This window comes from Scylla paramamosain, chromosome 30, assembly GCF_035594125.1.
Source record: "Scylla paramamosain isolate STU-SP2022 chromosome 30, ASM3559412v1, whole genome shotgun sequence".
Classification (NCBI taxonomy): Eukaryota; Metazoa; Arthropoda; class Malacostraca; order Decapoda; family Portunidae; genus Scylla; species Scylla paramamosain.
The window spans coordinates 13,104,447-13,124,114 of NC_087180.1; the positions used below are offsets into that span (position 1 = coordinate 13,104,447).

General features: G+C 42.4%; 1 protein-coding gene across 11 annotated transcripts in view; it reads left to right on the plus strand.

Moving 5' to 3' along the window:
* Positions 1-1,126: 1,126 nt before the first annotated feature.
* Positions 1,127-19,668, plus strand: part of LOC135115862 (probable G-protein coupled receptor 45) — a 313,244-nt gene continuing 294,702 nt past the window's right edge. For 8 of the 11 annotated variants that reach the window (XM_064032905.1, XM_064032907.1, XM_064032904.1 and 5 more), the window contains exon 1: positions 1,127-1,432. The gene's annotated coding sequence lies outside the window, so the exon portion shown is untranslated. The remainder of the gene's footprint in view (positions 1,433-19,668) is intronic. The other 3 variants (XM_064032920.1, XM_064032925.1, XM_064032924.1) reach the window with 1 other exon arrangement.

The window sequence follows — 19,668 nt, forward strand, 5'->3', positions numbered from 1 at the left end:
AAGAAACTTAATTCGGAACAAGCACATCTACTGCCCGTCTGCCTGTCTGTCAGTCCATCTGTCCGCTTTGGGTACGCTCGGCAAGGTGATTAAAGTCTGTAATCCGGCGTGAACGACCCTCTTCTCCCACTCCGTCACGGGGCAGAAGAAAGTAAACAGCATAATTACGAGAGACTGGAAGAGTGAGGGCGGGAGAGGATTAAAGAAAGGGAGGGAGAGGCTGCGAGGCGAGGCGAGCGAAGGCGCTTGAGGAGAAGAGGATTAGGTGATAAACAGGGCGAAGAAGAGGAAGAAGAGGCGGCATGTTGTATTGTTGAGTGCAAGGCGAGTGCCGCAATGAGTAACACAAAAACAGTAGCAGAAACAAAATGGGATGAAAAGGAAGAATAATATAGAGGTAAAATGATAAGCGGCAAAGTTAAAGCAGCGAACGAAAGGAAATGAGAGAGAAAGGGAACGGGGACTGAAGTGGAATTGGGAGGCGCTGGGGCAAGGATCCTTCCGGAGTCTGGTAGAAACAAGAGCGTTGGTGCTTCATTGAGTTAACACACCAGTAATGTCTGCTTCCACGCCCTGCTGCACACACACACACACGCACACACACACACTCACACACGGGAAGTGAGGGAACGGACTCCAAGGCTAATTATTTTGTGCACGAGTACTTTTGACTGTAACGTGAAGGCCATTACTCACTGGCCTGATAATTATCAAAGTGACTCATTATCTCTTAATTGAAATCGGCAGTTATTATTTTCCGGGACATCATTTGCTGTTTGATGTAATTATGTAGATTTTAATATAGGCCAGGCAAGCAGGTGTTCCGTGTGCGTGTGTGTACGTCTAATTTAATGTCTCCCGCCGTACACACCGCCACTGTTACCAGCCACTTAGTGCCGCCGCCCTTCGACAACCGCCGCGCCGCACCACTTATGCAAATGATTCCCGTTCCGGAAACACAATTCACCCTTCTCCCGAGTTAACTCCCGCCAAGCTTTGAACCCTCGGTATGTAGCCAGGGGAGCTTCGGAGCGTTGAGTCCCTTGAGCGAATCAAGACGTACCACAGCCACACACTAACACATGGCTTGAAAATAGACCTGTGATTATTGATTTCAAGCAGGGACAAATTGGAATCACGGTGAAGGATCATAGAGGAACGAGTACCAATACACAAATTAGATTATCATACAGCGTCAGCCGTCAGCCCCGGGAGGCGATACTCCGTGAAGCAGAGACAGGCAGCCAATCAGCGCTGAGTGTGATCACGTGATAGGCCCGTGACCGTCTTCATCAAACCTCGCCTGCCCCTAGGCCGTCGCAAGTCACTCAAGCCGCCACGGGTGACGAGCGGGAAGTGTCAAGTTGTAATTGATATTTGTGTTGCGTTATTGGTGACGAAGGGCGGAGGCGGCGCGACGATGCAGGCGGTGGTAAGTGTTGTGAGCCCTTAACGTGTTTGGGCTGTCGAGGGAGGGATTTGTTGGCGGGAAGAGAGTGTGTGAGAGGATCTGTGTGGATGGGTGAGTGCATCAACCTCCCGCCGCCATTACGTGATTGCCGGAAAGGAGTAATGTGGAGTGGTTACGTGCTGGCGCGGTGGAGAGGAGGACAGGCCTTTGTGTCTCATTAATCCCTGACCTTTATTCGCCTGTCGCCGCGTGCTGTGACTCATCTGCATGGCACTGCTTACTCATGACTCTGAGAGCCACTCATGTCGTGCACAAAAGAGTGACATTGGACTTCACACAGCCGGGTATCGGCAGGACTTAGAATAGATGTGCTCGCCCCGCAACAAGCTATTCCTGCTGTGCATTCGGGGATAAACCTCTCTTACGGGATCTGCTGATATATAAACACACACACACCACACCACACCATACACACACACACACACACACACACACACATGGTATAAATGACAGGAAGGCGAGGATATACATTATCAGTGGAATCGTTAAATTTTCCTTGTGTTTGTCTCCTCGCCTCCTCCTCCAGCACAAGTACCTCGCAGCTCACACCTTCCCTCGACACGCCTCCCTCCTCGCGGCAGCACGGCGAGTCTCCGAGTGCCACGCCAAACCGGTAAATAGATTTAGCTTCAAGAAAACACTCTTTTTGGCGATCTTGTGGAATTCTTCGAGCATAAATTTCTAGGTCCCCACAGACACGCACCTCCTCCTCCTCTTCCTCCTCCTCCATTCTTGTTTTTAACTCTCCAGCGCCGAGGTTTGGCCATTGCAAACAGGGAAGTAACTGCTGTAAGGATAGTGGGATTAAATGGTCAAGATTCAGTTTAACTCGCACCTTATTCTCAGTTTTCTTGTTTATCCACACATTGCTGACTCCATCCTCTGATACTGTTACTGAAATCACCATCATCATCATTACCACCACCATACTACTGCTGCTGCTGATTCTGCTGCTACTTCTACTGCTACTTCTACTGCTACTTCTACTGCTACTACTACTACTACTACTACTACTACTACTACTACTAATACTAATACTACTACTACTGGTAAGCATCTACTACCACCACCACCACCACCGTCATTACTGCTTCTACTGCTGCTGCTACTACTACTACTACTACTGCTACTTCTACTGCTACTACTACTACTACTACTACTACTACTACTACTACTACTACTACTACTACTACTGGTAAGCACTACCATCACCACCACTACCACTTTCATTACTACTTCTACTGCTGCTGCTGCTGCTATAACTACTACTACTACTACTACTACTACTACTACTACTACTACTACTACTACTACTACTACTAGTAAGCAACCACTACCATCACCACCACTACCACCGTCATTACTATTTCTACTGCTGCTGCTGCTGCTGCTGCTGCTGCTGCTGCTACTACTACTACTACTACTACTACTACTACTACTACTACTACTACTACTACTACTACTACTACTACTAAACTACTACTACTGCTACTACTACTACTACTACTACTACTACTACTACTACTACTACTACTACTGGCAAAACTCCTACCTACTATTGCTATTTACTAACTCCACCAACATCTTTGCACCACCACCACCATCACCACCACCACCACCACCACCACCATCACCACCACCACCACTACCACCCACACGACCACGCCAGCAGCAGCCATAAATCTATCACACAGCGGCAGGATTGATATCGACAGGCAAATAATACGTCACGTTCGTCTCGCCCACTCAGGCACCCTTGCATCCCGGGAAAGTAAGGAGTAGTGAATAATTCGAGGAGCGTGACAGACAGGGCGGAGAGATGACAAGATTGGACACTGTAATTGGCGAGCCTGAAGCGCCGTACAGCTGGAGGATCAGACCACAGACATTTGATCTATTGGAGAGCGGAGGGACAAGCTGATTGAAGTTCGAGACTCGGCGAAATTCTGCGGTCAAACTTTTTCTTGAATTTTTGCTGATACTTTACGGGGCCTGGAGCGGCGATTCTATTTCGGAGCGCGCGGCTTCTTATATCAACTTGAGACTTTGCGAAGGACTCATGAAGGACAGAGAGGGAAGGGTTGAGGTAGGGTAGCGACGCGGAGGAGGAGGAGGAGGAGGAGGCGGAGGGGAAGGGGTGTGGAGGGTTTTGAAGGGAATGCGAAGGACATGCAGGGGATCTCTTGAGGCGTGGTGGAGAGAAGGAAGGGGATGAGAGCGGCGCTGTCAAGTGTGTGAGTGGTGGTGGCAAAAGGATTGTTGGTAGACCCCTGGCAAGTGTCTCGTGTGGAAAGAATATGAGCACAGGAAGGGCGCGCGTTATTTATTTATGCAAAGAGGGGCTCGGGTGAGGCTAATGTATGTAAAAGAGTTTGTAGAAATAATGATAATGCGGCAGTACGAAGTGCTTTAAAGTATTTACCTAGTGGTTGTGTTTACTGAGGCCACACGCTCGCACCTTATTAATTATAACTTGGTTGTTATACTGTGGCTATAACAACCATCATGCTTCTCTATTTTTATAAACTGCAAGGAAAGATTAGATATTCTAGGAGACAATGGGGACAGTTAAAGGTGAAAAAACCTGCAAGATACGGAGCTGAAAAGTGGGAAGTATAAAGAATGCAAGGAAGAGGGGATGTGGAGACAGGAGGCAGGAGGCAGGAGGCCACGGCGGGGCGGTGAAGGTCGCGAAGCAGAGGTTCCTGGCTGCTGGCGTGGGCGGCGGCTCGGTGGCGTCGAAAGGAGCGGTGGCTGTGGCGGAATTCCTATAAAGTAAATTTCATCCCTGACAAATTTTACAGATAACTGATTTGCAAATTCCTGTTATGTCGATTAAGAGAAAAAATTATATTTCGCCTTAAAAAGAAAAAGCTTGCGTTGGTCAGAAAAAAAAAGGTGGTTTACGTGCAATCAGGCGGAAATGTAGTACTCTGCTTCGGAACACTGAGGGGAAAAAAGATATTATAATTAGCAAGATTTTTTACGCGTGTGCTCATATTTTTGTGACTCCAGCCGGTGATGCGAGTTTTCCTGTATTAACAAAACTGGCCGTGTGGGAGGCGCGCCTGGTGGGGGAGGGGGCACCGGGCATCCATGGGGGTCCCTTGTGTTGGGGTAAGGAAGGCGCACCGGCCAGGGATGGGTGGTGGCGGTGCAGGGAAGGGGAGCGTGGAGTGGCGAGCGGGCGGCGGCAGGGTGGGCGGTGGCGGGGTGAGGAGGGTCGAGCTTGAGTGGTGTGGGCGGTGGGTGGTGGGTGGTGTGTCTCCATTTAATCTTGCTAGTCAATTTCATCCAATGCTTTGATAGTTTTCCACCTTCTCATGCAAGTGTGTGTGTGTGTGTGTGTGTGTGTGTGTGTGTGTGTGTGTGTGTGTGTGTGTGTGTGTGTAGGTACGCATTAAGGCACGCATCCACCCATCGACGGAACTTAAGCGAAAAAATAAATCCACAAGATTCCCACACTAAATATACGCTCGAGCGGCGGGGAAAGAAACAACATAAATTGAGAAAAGATTTAGTGTATATTTCACTGTCAGCCGCAGTAAGGGATGACCTCCTAATGAAATATCGAGCAGGGAGGGAAAAGGAGGAAGGGGAAGGGGTAAGGGGTGAGCTGTCAGTCATCATCGGAAATTCTGGTTGATGCTTCCTGTTCCTGACTTGTAGCTGAAGGGAATCCAATCGCAGATCAAAGACACGTGGAAATGGAAGAGGCAGGCGGATGCGTTATGGTGTATGAGGAGAACGTGTGTGTGTGTGTGTGTGTGCGCGCAGATAGTCGATATATTATCTACTCTCACATTTTATCACTTCCCCTCATCTAACCCTTTGATTGTTATTTGGTTCATCTTTCCTTGATTATTGTACACTCTGAGACATCTTTACTTGTTCCATAGCCACCTTCAATCTTTAAACTGGGTAGAAATTGCAAAATCTATTCATTTTCATCCCTAACTTTCTTGTAGGTGTCTTTAAAGATTTCATGCATTGCTTCTGGTGCTGTTGATTGGTTTGTGTCGCAGTGAAAGGGTTAATTAACACGTCTTCCATGGTAGTCACTGGAGATTTTAGCGATGTTTCCATAACTCCAGTAACAGTTTAACACGTACTCAACAATCTGCACCATCAGTGGAAAGAAAACGCATGAAAACCCTACTAATCACCTCTGTAGCCTTTAAAAATAGCCGTAATGAGTTCCGGGAGGGTCTCAAAATACCTCGGTCGGATCATCTTCCCCTGAAAAGTTCTGATAGGAGGATGTACTGTATAATAATGATCATTGTGGAGGATTAGACACATATGATATCTTGGTGAGTGGCTTGAATAATCTGCCGAGGGAAGAGTGTAAAGTTAACGGTAAGCGTCAGGTGAAGCCCTAGAAAGTTTGTTGTCTTCTTAGAGTTCGAAGTTTCGGGTCACTTTACTGCAGGAGGAAGAGGGGGAGGTGGAGGAGGAGGGGGAGGAGGAGAAGGTCAGGTGTCCTCAAGTTACGAGGCAAAGTTATGACTTGACGGGAGGGAATTTGAGAACAAGCAGGAGACTACTTCTTTCTCCTCCTTGTCCGCTTCTTCCTCCTCCTCCTTTTCCACTTTTTAACTTTTTTCTCTTATTTTTCTTCACACCTCATTCTATGTTTACCTCTATTTGCATGCTCACGTCTCTCTTGCTTTCATATTCTTTCTCCTCCTTGTCCTCCTCCTCCTCCTCCTCCTCCTCCTCCTCCTCCTCCTCCTCCTCTTCCTCCTCCTCCTCCTCTTCCTCTTCCTCCTCCTCCCCCCACGTCATTCCATATTTGTGTGTTCTCATCTCTCTTGCTTTCTCATCCTTGTCCTTTTCTTCTTCCTTCTCCTCCATCTCAGTTTTTCTCTTTTCTTTTTCCTTTCTCTTTTCGTCTCCCTTAACATCTGCGTGTTCTCATATCACACATTCTGGTTGAATTTAGTCTTCTTTCCTCGTTATTCTTTACCCACATGCTCTATCCCTTCTCATCCTTGTCTTATCACTTTCACAAACTCCCCCTTACGTATAATGGAAAGTGAAATGAAGGTGTAGTCGTGTTTTTTATATTTTACAATTGCGCTTTTCTTTTTTTCTTTTTGTCACCTGTTTTTTGCGACGTTACGTTCAAATTTTGCACCATTTTTCCTCTCGGCGCTGTGCAGCAGAGAGAAGGGTGGGAGAAATGTTGATATGCTGCTGATAACACCTGTTCTATTTCTTCTCTGTATGCCACCTGTCAGGGGAATTGTCTTGTTAAAAGAAGCACAGGTGGGGACAGCTGAATCTAGAACAGGTGAAAAGCAGGGCAGGTAAAAGATTATTATTATTATTAGTGTTGTTTTTATTGCTAGCACTGTTATTAAGTATTACATTGTGTTTTCCTTATTATGTATCACTTTCTTAATTTCTTTTTCGTTTTTCGTTTTTTATTATTGTTTTTTTTATTTACATATTTTCCTTCTTAGTTGTTATTTCTCTTGTTTTTCTTTTTTTCATGATTATTCCTTTTATTTACTACATCTAGGTCTATTTAGTATTTTTTTCCAATTTCTTTTCTTCTTGTTATTATTCCTTTTATTCTTGGTGATAAATTTTTCCTCCAATCTCTTTCTTCCTTCTTTTCATGATTCTTTCATTTATTGCGTCTCCTTCTTTTAAGCGATTACTTTTTTTCTGTTTCTCTCTTCCTTGTTTTCACGATTATTTCTTTTATTTGTTACATCTCTTCCTTCTTAGTATTTATTTTTTTCTTATTTCTCTCTTCCTTGTTATTCTTTCTGTTATTCACTTCATGTCCGTCTTCTTAGTGATTATATTTTCCTATTCTTCTCATTCTTGTTTTCATGGTTGTGAAAAGAGAGGGACAGATTACACAAAATATTGTTCATTATTACTAAACCTTATTTTTCCCCTTTATATATGTGTTATTTGTGACTGTAATTCATCCTAGGGAGATGGATGGGTCTGCTGAATTATTATTATTATTATTATTATTATTATTATTATTATTATTATTATTATTATTATTATTATTATTATATTATTATTATAGCTCGATCAGTTACAGTATTATGCCTCTCTCTCTCTCTCTCTCTCTCTCTCTCTCTCTCTCTCTCTCTCTCTCTCTCTCTCTCTCTCTCTCTCTCTCTCTCTCTCTTTCCAGTGCCTTTATTTTCCTCCTCCTCCTCCTCCTCCTCCTCCTCCTCCTCCTCCTCCTTTCCTTCCTACTCTTTCTTCTATATCGTTGTTTCATTTCCCATTTCCTTTTCTTTCCTTGCATCATTTTCCTGTTCTTCCATTCGGTTTCTCTCATTTCCTTCTTCGTAAACCAACTCTTGCTGCTTCTCTTTCCTCCTCTTTCCTCTTGAAATTTCTTATTGCTTCCAGATTTCCAGATGCCTTCTTACAAAGTGGTTGGTTGTTTGGTGCTAAGCGTCTCTCTCTCTCTCTCTCTCTCTCTCTCTCTCTCTCTCTCTCTCTCTCTCTCTCTCTCTCTCTCTCTCTCTCTCTCTCTCTCTCTCTCATTCAAATTACACTGCACGATGACATGTACACACCAGTATAACAAACAAACAAATATACAGAGAGAGAGAGAGAGAGAGAGAGAGAGAGAGAGAGAGAGAGAGAGAGAGAGAGAGAGAGAGAGAGAGAGAGAGAGAGAGAGAGAGAGAGAGATTTGTTGTATGAATGTTCGACTTTATTGTAGTTTCACCATATTTTTTATTTACACATTCATTTTGCAACTGCGTATAAAAATAAATAAAAAAGAAGAATGATAAATGGTGGACATAAAAGCCGACAATTTATATATTTACTTTTTATTTCTATGTAATATTTTTTTTTCTTTTGCAATTAACGCTCAGTGAAAAGAAAATTATCTCCCTTTTCACTGTCATTGCTCCACGAGTGTGTGTGTGTGTGTGTGTGTGTGTGTGTGTGTGTGTGTGTGTGTGTGTGTGTGTGTGTGTGTGTTGCGGAATATTAACCTGATTTTCGTTAATCTTCTTTATTCCACATCATCACACATTCTCTCTCTCTCTCTCTCTCTCTCTCTCTCTCTCTCTCTCTCTCTCTCTCTCTCTCTCTCTCTCTCTCTCTCTCTCTCGCTCGCTCGCTCGCTCATTAGGGGTAAAATTAATGTGTTTGTGTCTTAATTTTTCCTGTTTTTTCTCTTTTCCTATTTTATTCACTTTCTTTGCCGCAACACTACCTGGCTGTGCATAGAGAGGGAAGGAAGAGAGGGAGAGAGAAAAAATTAGCAGCGGAGGAGGCAGAGGAAGAGAAGGAGGGGGAGAAAGGGAACGAAGGACAGAAATAGATGGGAGTGCACGATACTTTGGAATTTGAAGAGAATAGAGAGAGAGAGAGAGAGAGAGAGAGAGAGAGAGAGAGAGAGAGAGAGAGAGAGAGAGAGAGAGAGAGAGAGAGAGAGAGAGAGAGAGAGATTCCATAGTTTCGTAATATTATACATCGTTTTTCGTTTCTCTTTCATCTCAGTATTTCTCCTTTTCCATTTTCTCTTCCTTTGCATTTTCTTTGTTGCCTCATACACCACTCTTACCCTTCCCTCCCTCTCTCCTTCCTTCCTTCCTTCCTTCCTTCCTTTCTTCGTCCTTGCTTTCCTCTTATATTTCCGTTCTCTTCATTTTTCTTCTTTACTGTTCTTTTCTTCCTTTCCTGCCGTTTCTTCTCTCTTAATACCAGTCTTCCTTCTTTCCTTCTCTTGCATTCTTGACTTTTTCCCCTTTTTCCTTTCGTCTTTCCTTCAGTTTTTGCATTCCTTCAATCCTACTTTCCTCCAGCTCTTTCCTTTTGTTTTCTTTGTGTCTGTTATTTCCTTGTTTATTTTTTTATTTGATCTTTGGCTTTTTACTTTGCTAGTTGATTGGTCGGTTAGGTAGTTAGTCAGTTTCGCTCTTTTTCCCTTCCTTCCTACCATCATTCCTTTCTTCCTTCTTTCCGTCCTTCATTCCTTCTTTCCTGTCTATCTATCCATTCACCATTCCTTCCTTCCATCCTTCCTTCCTTCTGTCCTTCAATTCTTTCCATCTATCCTTCAATCCAACATTCCTTTCTTCCTTTCATCCTCTTCTCTTTGCTTTTCTGCCCCACTTTCATGCACTCCTTTACTCTCGTTTTCTCCTTTATTTCTCCCTTATCTCCCTCCCTCCACACAGCTTCCTTCCCTGACTCTCCCCTGCACTCTCTATCTCCTTCACTCGTTGTTGCGGTCCCCCATAACTTAATCAATTCAAATTCAATTCCAGTTTTCTCCCCCTCACTTTTTTCCCCTTCAGAAGTTACGTGTCGTCTGCACTTGAAATTGACGTGAGAGAGAGAGAGAGAGAGAGAGAGAGAGAGAGAGAGAGAGAGAGAGAGAGAGAGAGAGAGAGAGAGAGAGAGAGAGAGAGAGAGAGAGAGAGATGAATTAGGAGTGTAAGGAATGAAAGAAGAAGGAAGACGAGAAGGAAGAGGAGAATGAAGAGGAGGAGGAGGAGGAAAAGGAAATAACTCAGTGTCGTGTGCGTTTGTGTGTGTGTGTGTGTGAGAGAGAGAGAGAGAGAGAGAGAGAGAGAGAGAGAGAGAGAGAGAGAGAGAGAGAGAGAGAGAGAGAGAGTACCAGTTTCCCTTCCTGCTATAAGTGAAGGGAAGGTGAGTTGGTCAGTGCTCGAAGGGAATTGAAGAAGGGAGGGGAGGGGAAGGCAAGATGAGGAAGTGAGGTCGTGAAGGGGAAGAGGAGGTCAGGTGAGGGCAAAGAGGAAGGAGGAAAGAGGCAGTCCAATAGCCGGCAGTGTGATTTTTTTTCCTTTTTTTCCCCTCCTTTTCCTCTTTTCCTTTCTTTTTCCTTCATCTTTGTATTCTTCCACGTTTTTTTTCCATAATTGTAAAGAAAAGCAGCCCCGTTTTCTCCTCACAAGTTCAGACGAGAATGGGAGGAGGAAAAAGAGGAGGAGGAGGAGGAGGAGAAAAAGGGAAGCAAGGAGGTATAGGAAAATCCTTGAAAGGAAAAAAGGAAGTTATGGGAAGTTGAGAAACAGGAGAAGGAAAACATGAAGAGGAGGAGAAGGAGGGGGAAGAGGAAAAGAAACACGAAGAAGAGGAGGAGGAAGAGGAGGTGGAGCAAGGTATGGAAGAAAGAATGATAATGGTAAGGAAGAGAGAATGCAGAAAAGGGAAAAGAGGATGAGGAGATAGAAAAAAATAAGAGTAAGAGAAGAAAACAATAAGAAGAGAAGGAGGATGATTAAGGAGAAAGAAGTGGAGGTAAACGAGGAGGAGGAGGAGGAGGAGGAGGAGGAGGAGGAGGAGATGACTAGAATGAAGGAATGGTGCCGGAGGAAAGATGGATGGAGCTCTTAGGTTGGTGTGCTGCACTCTGCAAAACTCTCTCTCTCTCTCTCTCTCTCTCTCTCTCTCTCTCTCTCTCTCTCTCTCTCTCTCTCTCTCTCTCTCTCTCTCTCTCTCTCTCTCTCTCTATCTGAAGTGTGTCCCTCCCTCAATTATTCCACGTCACGCCTCCCTCCTTGAGACATAATCCTCCTCCATCAGGTTTGTACGTATGTTTGTCCTTCTTCCCTCCTCCACCTCCTCCTCCTCCTCCTCCTCTTCCATCCTTCTTTTATCTCCTTCAGCAAGTTTTTCGGGAAGTTTATACACCACGCTACACTATCCCTTCCCTCCATCATTGTTAGTTTCTCTCTCTCTCTCTCTCTCTCTCTCTCTCTCTCTCTCTCTCTCTCTCTCTCTCTCTCTCTCTCTCTCTCTCTCTCTCTCTCTCTCTCTGTCCTTCCCTTGTTCCTTCCTTTAACTTGTCTAAACTATTCCTACCCTCTGCCTTAATTACTCTGTGTGTGTGTGTGTGTGTGTGTGTATGTGTGTGTGTGTATGTGTGTGTGTGTATGGGAGAAAACAGCCTTTATGTACATGTAACTCTACGCACGTGGACACACACACACACACACACACACACACACACACACACACACACACACACACACACACACACACACGTCGTCCTAAATACCACTTTTGGCTAAACGCGCATATATTTGTGAGTTTACACGAACACACACACACACACACACACACACACACACACACACACACACACACACACACACACACACACACACACACACACACACACACACACACACCATAAAGACCCATGCACACTCACTTTTGCACCCGCTTTTACACCCGCTTTTACACACACACACACACACACACACACACACACACACACACACACACACACACACACACACACACACACACACACACACACACACACACACACACACACACACACACACACACACACACACACACACACACACACACGTCACTTCAGAAAGGGATGCTGTGTCGCCCTTTCACTGCGTGGGGTTCAACATTTTCCGAATTCCTCTCACTCCTCCCTCCTCTCCTTCCCTCCTTCCCTCCTTCCCTCCTTCCCTCCATTCCTCCTCGTCCCTCGTTCCTCTTGCTCCTCCCTCTGCTATCTGCATTTCCCTTCCACCCCCCTCTTTCCTTATCGCACCCCTACCCCTTCACACACACACACACACACACACACACACACACACACACACACACACACACTTTTCTCTTCTCTTCTCTTCTCTACCACTTTGGCTTTCCTTCCTTCCTTTAATTTCTGTCTCTTCCTCCTCCTTATCCCTTCCTTTCTCCTCTTGCCTGTCTTCCATCACTTTCCTTCGTTACTTTTCTACTGTCTTTCACTATCATTTCTGTTTTCCTCCCATTTCTCTCCTCTCTCTCTACCGTTTCTCTCTCCATTACCTACTAAATATATACCTTACTTCACCCCCTTCGTTAACTCCTCCTCACCTCCCTTCCTCTCTCAACCCTTCACGTTTCGCCCCTCGCTGTCCCCTTCGCTCCATGCCTCCCTTTACCTGCCTGCCGCCTTGCACTAACTCACTGTTAATCAATGACACAAGGCCCCAGCGACAGACCCTTCTGCCCTGGTATAATCTGCTGCCTCTCCTCATGATGCTTTTCAAAGGACACTGACCGTTCGCCTCTTCACTGGCATCCTCCTCCTCCTTCTCCTATTGCTCCTTATCCTTCTCCTCCTCCTATTACTTTAGCGTCCTATGCCTTCTCCTATCTCTCGTCTTCTCGTGTTTTTTTCTTATTTCTCTCTAACTTTCTCCTTCTCTGATCTCTTCTCTTCCTCCTTCTTCGGGCTGGTCTTCTCTTCTTTTTCTCCCTGGGTTTTCTGTGCTCATCTTTCTCTCTGGTTCTTTTTTTCCTATCCTTCTTACTTTCTCTCTCCACCGCCTTCTTTTCCCTCTGTTTCTCCCTTCTTCCCATTTTCTTCTCCCTCCTCTTCCTTTTCTTGCTTCATGGCTTCACCTCTTTTGCCTCCTCTTTTGACCTCTTCTTATTTCTTCTCTTCCTTCTCTTAATATTCCTCTGTTTCTTCTCTCTCCTTCTCTCTGTTCTCCCTCTTTCTCTTCTTTTTCTGATCTTCACCTCCTTCCTTGGACTTTGCTTTCCTGGTATCTGTTCTTCTACCCTTCTCTCTGTTTCCCTCTTTCTTTTCTTTTCTGATTTCGACTTTCTTCTTTGAATTGTGCTTCTGTTTTCCTCTTGTCTTCAGTTTGTTTCTCTCTTTCTCTTCTCATCTTCATCTCCTTCTTCCTTGAACTTTGTTTTCCGCCTGTCTGTTCTATTCTTCTCTCTTTCTCATTTTATCTTCTTTCTCTAATCTCTCTCTCTCTCTCCTTCCTAGAACCTTCTTTCTGTTTTCCTTCTGTCTGCTTTTCATTTATATATATTCCTTCTTCTCTTCCTCCTGTTCCTCTTCCTCGTCCTCGTCTCTCCATCTTTTCAGCCCTTTGGCCTCTCGTCTTCCACCTCAATCTCATCCTTCCTCCAGCCCCGCGTCTCTCTCTCTCTCTCTCTCTCTCTCTCTCTCTCTCTCTCTCTCTCTCTCTCTCTCTCTCTCTCTCTCTCTCTCTCTCTCTCTATCGATGTTGAGGGAAGAGAGGGAAAAAGTAGGGTCAGGAGAGTGCCTTCACATTTTTCTTCATCGTGTTGAAAGAATACTTAAGATAATTAGTCTGATCTGGCTTTGCACCAAGGGAGGTTATCTTGATTTTAGCTTCTCTGTTTTCACTAGTGTTTGCTGCTGCTGCTGCTGCTGCTGTTGTTGTTGTTGTTGTTGTGGTGGTGGTGGTGGTAATGTTATTGGTATAGTTTTGTGTCTTGTAAACTTTTTATTGTTGTTGTTGTTGTTGTTGTTGTTGCTGCTGTTGTTCTTTTTCGTTTTCCTCTTTTTCTTTCTTTTCTTCTCCTTCTCCTTCTCTTCCTCCTCCTCCTCCTCCTCCTCCTCCTCCTCCTCCTCCTCCTCCTCCTCCTCCTCCTCCTCCTCCTCCTCCTCTTTCGCTGTCCATTACCATCTGCAATACGCTGAAAATCATGAGAGAGAGAGAGAGAGAGAGAGAGAGAGAGAGAGAGAGAGAGAGAGAGAGAGAGAGAGAGAGAGAGAGAGAGAGAGAGAGTGTAAGTGTGTGTGTGTGTGTGTGTGTGTGTGTGTGTGTGTGTGTGTGTGTGTATGTATCAGGCATTCCACTGACGAGCAAGGGAAGCCATCCAGACCATCCCCACCACCATCCAGGCCATCCAGAGTACGTAGTGTACTTAGAAGAAAGCACGAAGACACGCAATAACACTTAAGGGAAACACAACACAGCAATTAAACACGTGAAGGAGACTTGTTGGGAGAGTAAAATATTTAATTACTTTACGCGTGTTCATTCGCACCGGTAGAGCTGCTAGAGAGAGAGAGAGAGAGAGAGAGAGAGAGAGAGAGAGAGAGAGAGAGAGAGAGAGAGAGAGAGAGAGAGAGAGAGAGGGAGGGAAGGACCACCTGGTAGCTGACACACACAAAAAAAAGACAGAATGATAGACGGAAAATGCGAGTGACAAGGGAGGGTGGGGGAATGATAGGCCGAGATGAAAAGTCGGAAAGCGAAAGAAAAAACAAAAAAGTCAAGAAAAAAGCAAAAATAAGATAAAACAGACAGCAGGAGAGTAAATAAAAGTGGAAAAAAGAAAAAAAAAACAACGAACGAAGAACAGAAAGAAGTAAGGAACCGAACAAAAGAAAGACAAAAGAGAAATAAGAAAAAGGAGGAAAGGAAGATAAAAAGATAGGGAGGGAGGGAGGGAGGGGTGGAGGGAAACACGTAGCGACGCAAGGTAGAGAAATCCCTTTGTGTAAATCTAGGAGACAAACTTCCCTCCTTAATCCATGAGGTGATAGAATTACCTCGTAAATTATGGCCTGGGAGAACCTTACTCTTCCTTCCTTTCTTACTTCAAGCCGCTCATCTTATTTCTCTCTCTCTCTCTCTCTCTCTCTCTCTCTCTCTCTCTCTCTCTCTCTCTCTCTCTCTCTCTCTCTCTCTTCCCAGTCTCCCCTTCCTTGTTTCCCTCTTCTTTATTTTAATTCTTTCAGATTCTGTTTTTCGTTTTCTCTCACACCATCCGGATCATCTCTTGTTTTTCTGTTTGTCTTGTTGAGTTTGTACGTGTTTCGTGTTATTTTCTTTTTCCTTTTTATGTTTCCGTTTCATCTGTTAACCTATATTTACTCTTTTCTGCCTGTATTTATGTCTTGTTATGTACTTATTTATTTGCCTATTTATTTATCTATTTATTTAACATTTATTTATTTATTTATTTATTAAGGTCTCTTCTTAATATATCTTTACTCGGTTTTCGTTTAATCTAACTTTTTTTCCTTATATGTTTAAATAAATATTGTATTAATGAGAGCAGTAATAGTATTAATAAGAGTGATAATGATAATAATCGCTACTGTTTTCGATAATATTGTTCACGTGCGGCCATTTATATTTCTTTCTTAACATTCTCTCTCGAACAACATTTTTTTTGTATTTTTCATTCTTTTTTTAACTTTTTTAAAATTGTTAATTCCCTGTGAGACCTGTGGGAAGCTCTGACTGGGGGAGAAAACTGGACATAAAAACTCCTCATTTTCATATCCTTTAATATTTCGTAAAGTAACCAGAATAACTGCACGCATTATTTATTTATTTATTTTTTTATGCATGTAATTTTTAACCTCATGCGGACTTGAAGGAAGTTTTGTTTTATTGCATTTTGTTTTCTTGGTAATTCCTGTGTACCTAGAATAGCGGATATTTTGGAAAATAATAAATAATGGAAGTTTTAAGTGTTAGTGGTAATTTTCAGGTATGTGCATGAAACTATTTTCAGATGTTCAAGTTTACTCAGTTTATTTTAGTTTATTTTGTTTGATAGTGTTTAATAATATTTCCTTTATATTAAATTTGAAAAGGAATAAAAGAAAATGTAATATTTTTCTTTAACATACCAAGAAAGCAGGCCAAGACTACAAAAAATAAAAAAAATGAGTAAAAAAATGAAAATATGGTATGCTTATAACACTCTAAAAAAAAAAAAAAAAAACGAGAGAAAAGCCGAAAAGTCAATCAGTCTAGTTCTTTAGGCGTGTTGTTACTCTTCCTTTGAAACAGTTCACGTCGGAGGTAAGAGACAACACAGAAACATGAGAGTCCAGAGTCTGCGTATAGAAAAGAGGTAAACATTATCGACAATTTTCAAACAAGCCCATGAATCCACTTAATTCATTAGATCACTTGTTCCTTAATACTCAATATCAAAAACTCAAAAATGCAATAAGTCAGAAATTATTAAGAGCTTTAAAAGAAGATTGGACAAGATTATATATGGGAGGTGATCGGTAGAAATACCTACGTTTTATAAATTTGAAACATATGAAACATTTATTTATGATTCGTCACTTGTTACATTTTAGAACAGATTTTAGTACATCGGCTGCCATGTGTAGACTTAACGGGTTCTTGCAGCTTTCCTTATTTTCTTACGCTCTTGAAAATGCAGCTAATGGTGTTAAATTTTAGCCAAGAGCATCAGTTTAGTGTAGATGTTCCCTCCTCTTTCGCTATCATTCCGAATTTTCTTCCACTCTCCCTCGCCCTTCCCGTGCTGCCTGCGGGTAAAGAGGTAAATGAGGGCAATTAGTGAGGGCAAATACCTGTCCCATGACACATCTGGGTTCAGTTATTCTTTCCAGTGTGGCGGCAACACCTGGTAGCACTGCACACCTGTATGAGAGAGAGAGAGAGAGAGAGAGAGAGAGAGAGAGAGAGAGAGAGAGAGAGAGAGAGAGAGAGAGAGAGAGAGAAAGGATCGTGCAATATCTATCCACATTATGTTAAAATATCACGAACAAATAAAAAAAAAGTCGAAAATCTAAGATCATAAAGGAAATGCGGAGGAATACCAGAGAGAGAGAGAGAGAGAGAGAGAGAGAGAGAGAGAGAGAGAGAGAGAGAGAGAGAGAGAGAGAGAGTGAGAGAGAAAGAGAGAGAGATGGTTCTGCAGTGTCCATCAGCTTGTAGATAAAACGTTACATAAAATACCATGTTAAAGAAAGTTGAAAAAATATGAGGATAGAAAGATACAGAAGAATATCAGAGAGAGAGAGAGAGAGAGAGAGAGAGAGAGAGAGAGAGAGAGAGAGAGAGAGAGAGAGAGAGAGAGAGAGAGAGAGAGATACTCGTGTTATCTAGCTGCACATTTTGATCCTTTGGGAGATTCTTTCCTTTTCTATTTACATTTAATTACTTTTTGAGATGAAAGTGTTAAAGTCATCTCTGAAATGTGTGAAAGATTGCTTTTTACTTTGTGTGAGAGAGAGAGAGAGAGAGAGAGAGAGAGAGAGAGAGAGAGAGAGAGAGAGAGAGAGAGAGAGAGAGAGAGAGAGAGAGAGAGAGAGAGGGTAGAGAAAAAGAAAATTCTCTTTCCAGAATAACACTTTTAATGAATGATTCTTGGTTTGGCAAGCTGGATTAGTCTCACTGTACACACACACACACACACACACACACACACACACACACACACACACACACACACAGGCATACACACATCTTTATTCAAATGTCCTTGTAAACTGACCAAATCTGCCTTTCTCTCTCTCTCTCTCTCTCTCTCTCTCTCTCTCTCTCTCTCTCTCTCTCTCTCTCTCTCTCTCTCTCTCTCTCTCTCTCTCTCCTTTCGCAATCTTTCATTCATTTCCAGTGACTTTTTCACCAGGCTAACAAAAAGTAATTAAATGTATATATAAAAGAGTAGCATGAAATTTATTGTAACATTGCAGTCCATATATTTCTAGCAGGTGACGGGGAATATATAAAAGTCTCAGGTAGATTAATATTTCAGGGCGAATGAAAAACAGCAAAAAATGAAATAAAATAGAGTATAAGTGAAATAAATTGAATAGATAAAAGAGGAAAAAAATAATAATAATGATAATACATATTCCTGTAACAAGGATGATGCTGCCAACAACAACAACAACGACAAGAACAACAACAACAATGATAAACAATAATGATGTTGATGATAATAATAATAATAATAATAATAATAATAATAATAATAATAATAATAATAATAATATTGTGGCGTGTGCATGGAGCATCGAAAATCGTTAATGAAGTGTAATGATTGCGTAGCGAGGCATGAAGGTAGCGTATATCTGATAATAATTCGAATTTGTGTGTGCCTTAATTCTATTGGAGTAATTAATAGTAGATGTTAAGTGGTAATGAAGTTATTATGATAAGCGATTGCAATAACGTTTTGGTAATTAACTATGATTATAATGATGGTACATTAATAATATCGTAATACCATTTATGATAATAATTACTGCGGCAGTAATAATAATAGTGGTTAGACGCAAGGCAGTAATCGCATTAGTGATGATGGTTTTAACATGAATATTAATGAGTCTGACGGCGACTTTATTTCACAACAGTGTCCACATTTTGAGGACAGTTCTGCTTTTTGCTGGTGTCTTTGTTAATGTTATTACTAAACGTGTCTCTAAACATTTCCCTCGGGCTTTTACTGACATTTGATTATGAGATGATGTAACAGTCACATTGCGTCGTGTTGCACAATACTGACCGCACTTATTGACCGACACATAAGAGCATGAGGGACGCTCCAGGAACCTAGTGAGCCGCAGTGATGGAGGAGCCTGGAGAGGAACAATGCTCGCCGGCGTCTTTGAAGGCTCTGTTCTTGCACCGGCGTGGTTTGCAGTGTATAATGATCACGTGAATGCGGTGTGTGAATAACTGCATTACTAAATTCACCAAAGCTCCCGAGATTGGAAACTCATTTATCTCTGCAAGACAGAGTAAGCCATGAGGAATATCTGTGGAGATTTGCAGCGCGGCCAGGTAAATGGGAAATGTCTTTTAGGGTAAACAAATGCGATTTTCTCCTGTTTTTGATAATAGAAGCAATCCGCCGAGATTAAATGTGATTCTGAAATGCGGAGGATGCTAGAAAAAAATAACGTAAGGCGTCCAATACGTGTCAATTAAGGGAATGCAAGACGCGAGCGTATTGTTGGAGCTCAAGACTGGATTCCTACACATTTCGTCGCACCATCTCTAATGTTCAACAGGCGGTAGTAAAAGTTATTTGGTATTTCAAGGTGTCTTCATGATTCTATTGGAAGTTTGAACAGAATTTTACTTTTAGAACATGAAGAACTCTCTTAGGAATACGGTCAATTGTTTCTGTGGTCTGTGAAAATATTGCTTATGGGTAAACAAAACGTTCAAAGTCTTCAGGTAAAAAAAAAATAATAAATAAATAAATAGATAAAAAAAAATATAAAAAAAATAAAGGGAGAAACATGATGAAAGAAAGTGTATATAAAAAAATAGGATATAGGAAATGATGAAAAAAAGGAAATAAGACGTTAAAAGGCAAGGTATACCGTGTACATAAAGAGCAGCTAAAAAAGCAACGATTTTTTAACTGCTATATTTAAGGATAAAACGCAGCCAAATGAAATAATATCATCCTGCAGAGTAGTACTAATGTTTTCCTTTTTAATCTCATCAGTACTACATGCAGCTTCTAAGCCTCATCAGATAATCTATTAATTATTCATAGCAATGCAAATAACATGTAACTGTTTTATGAGCAAGAAGATAATTTATAACTTTATAACGGAATGTATCATCTTTTAATGATACCTGCATTATAATGAAGTGACTGCCATGGTAGTGAAAGGGTTAATATCGTAGTCACTGTCA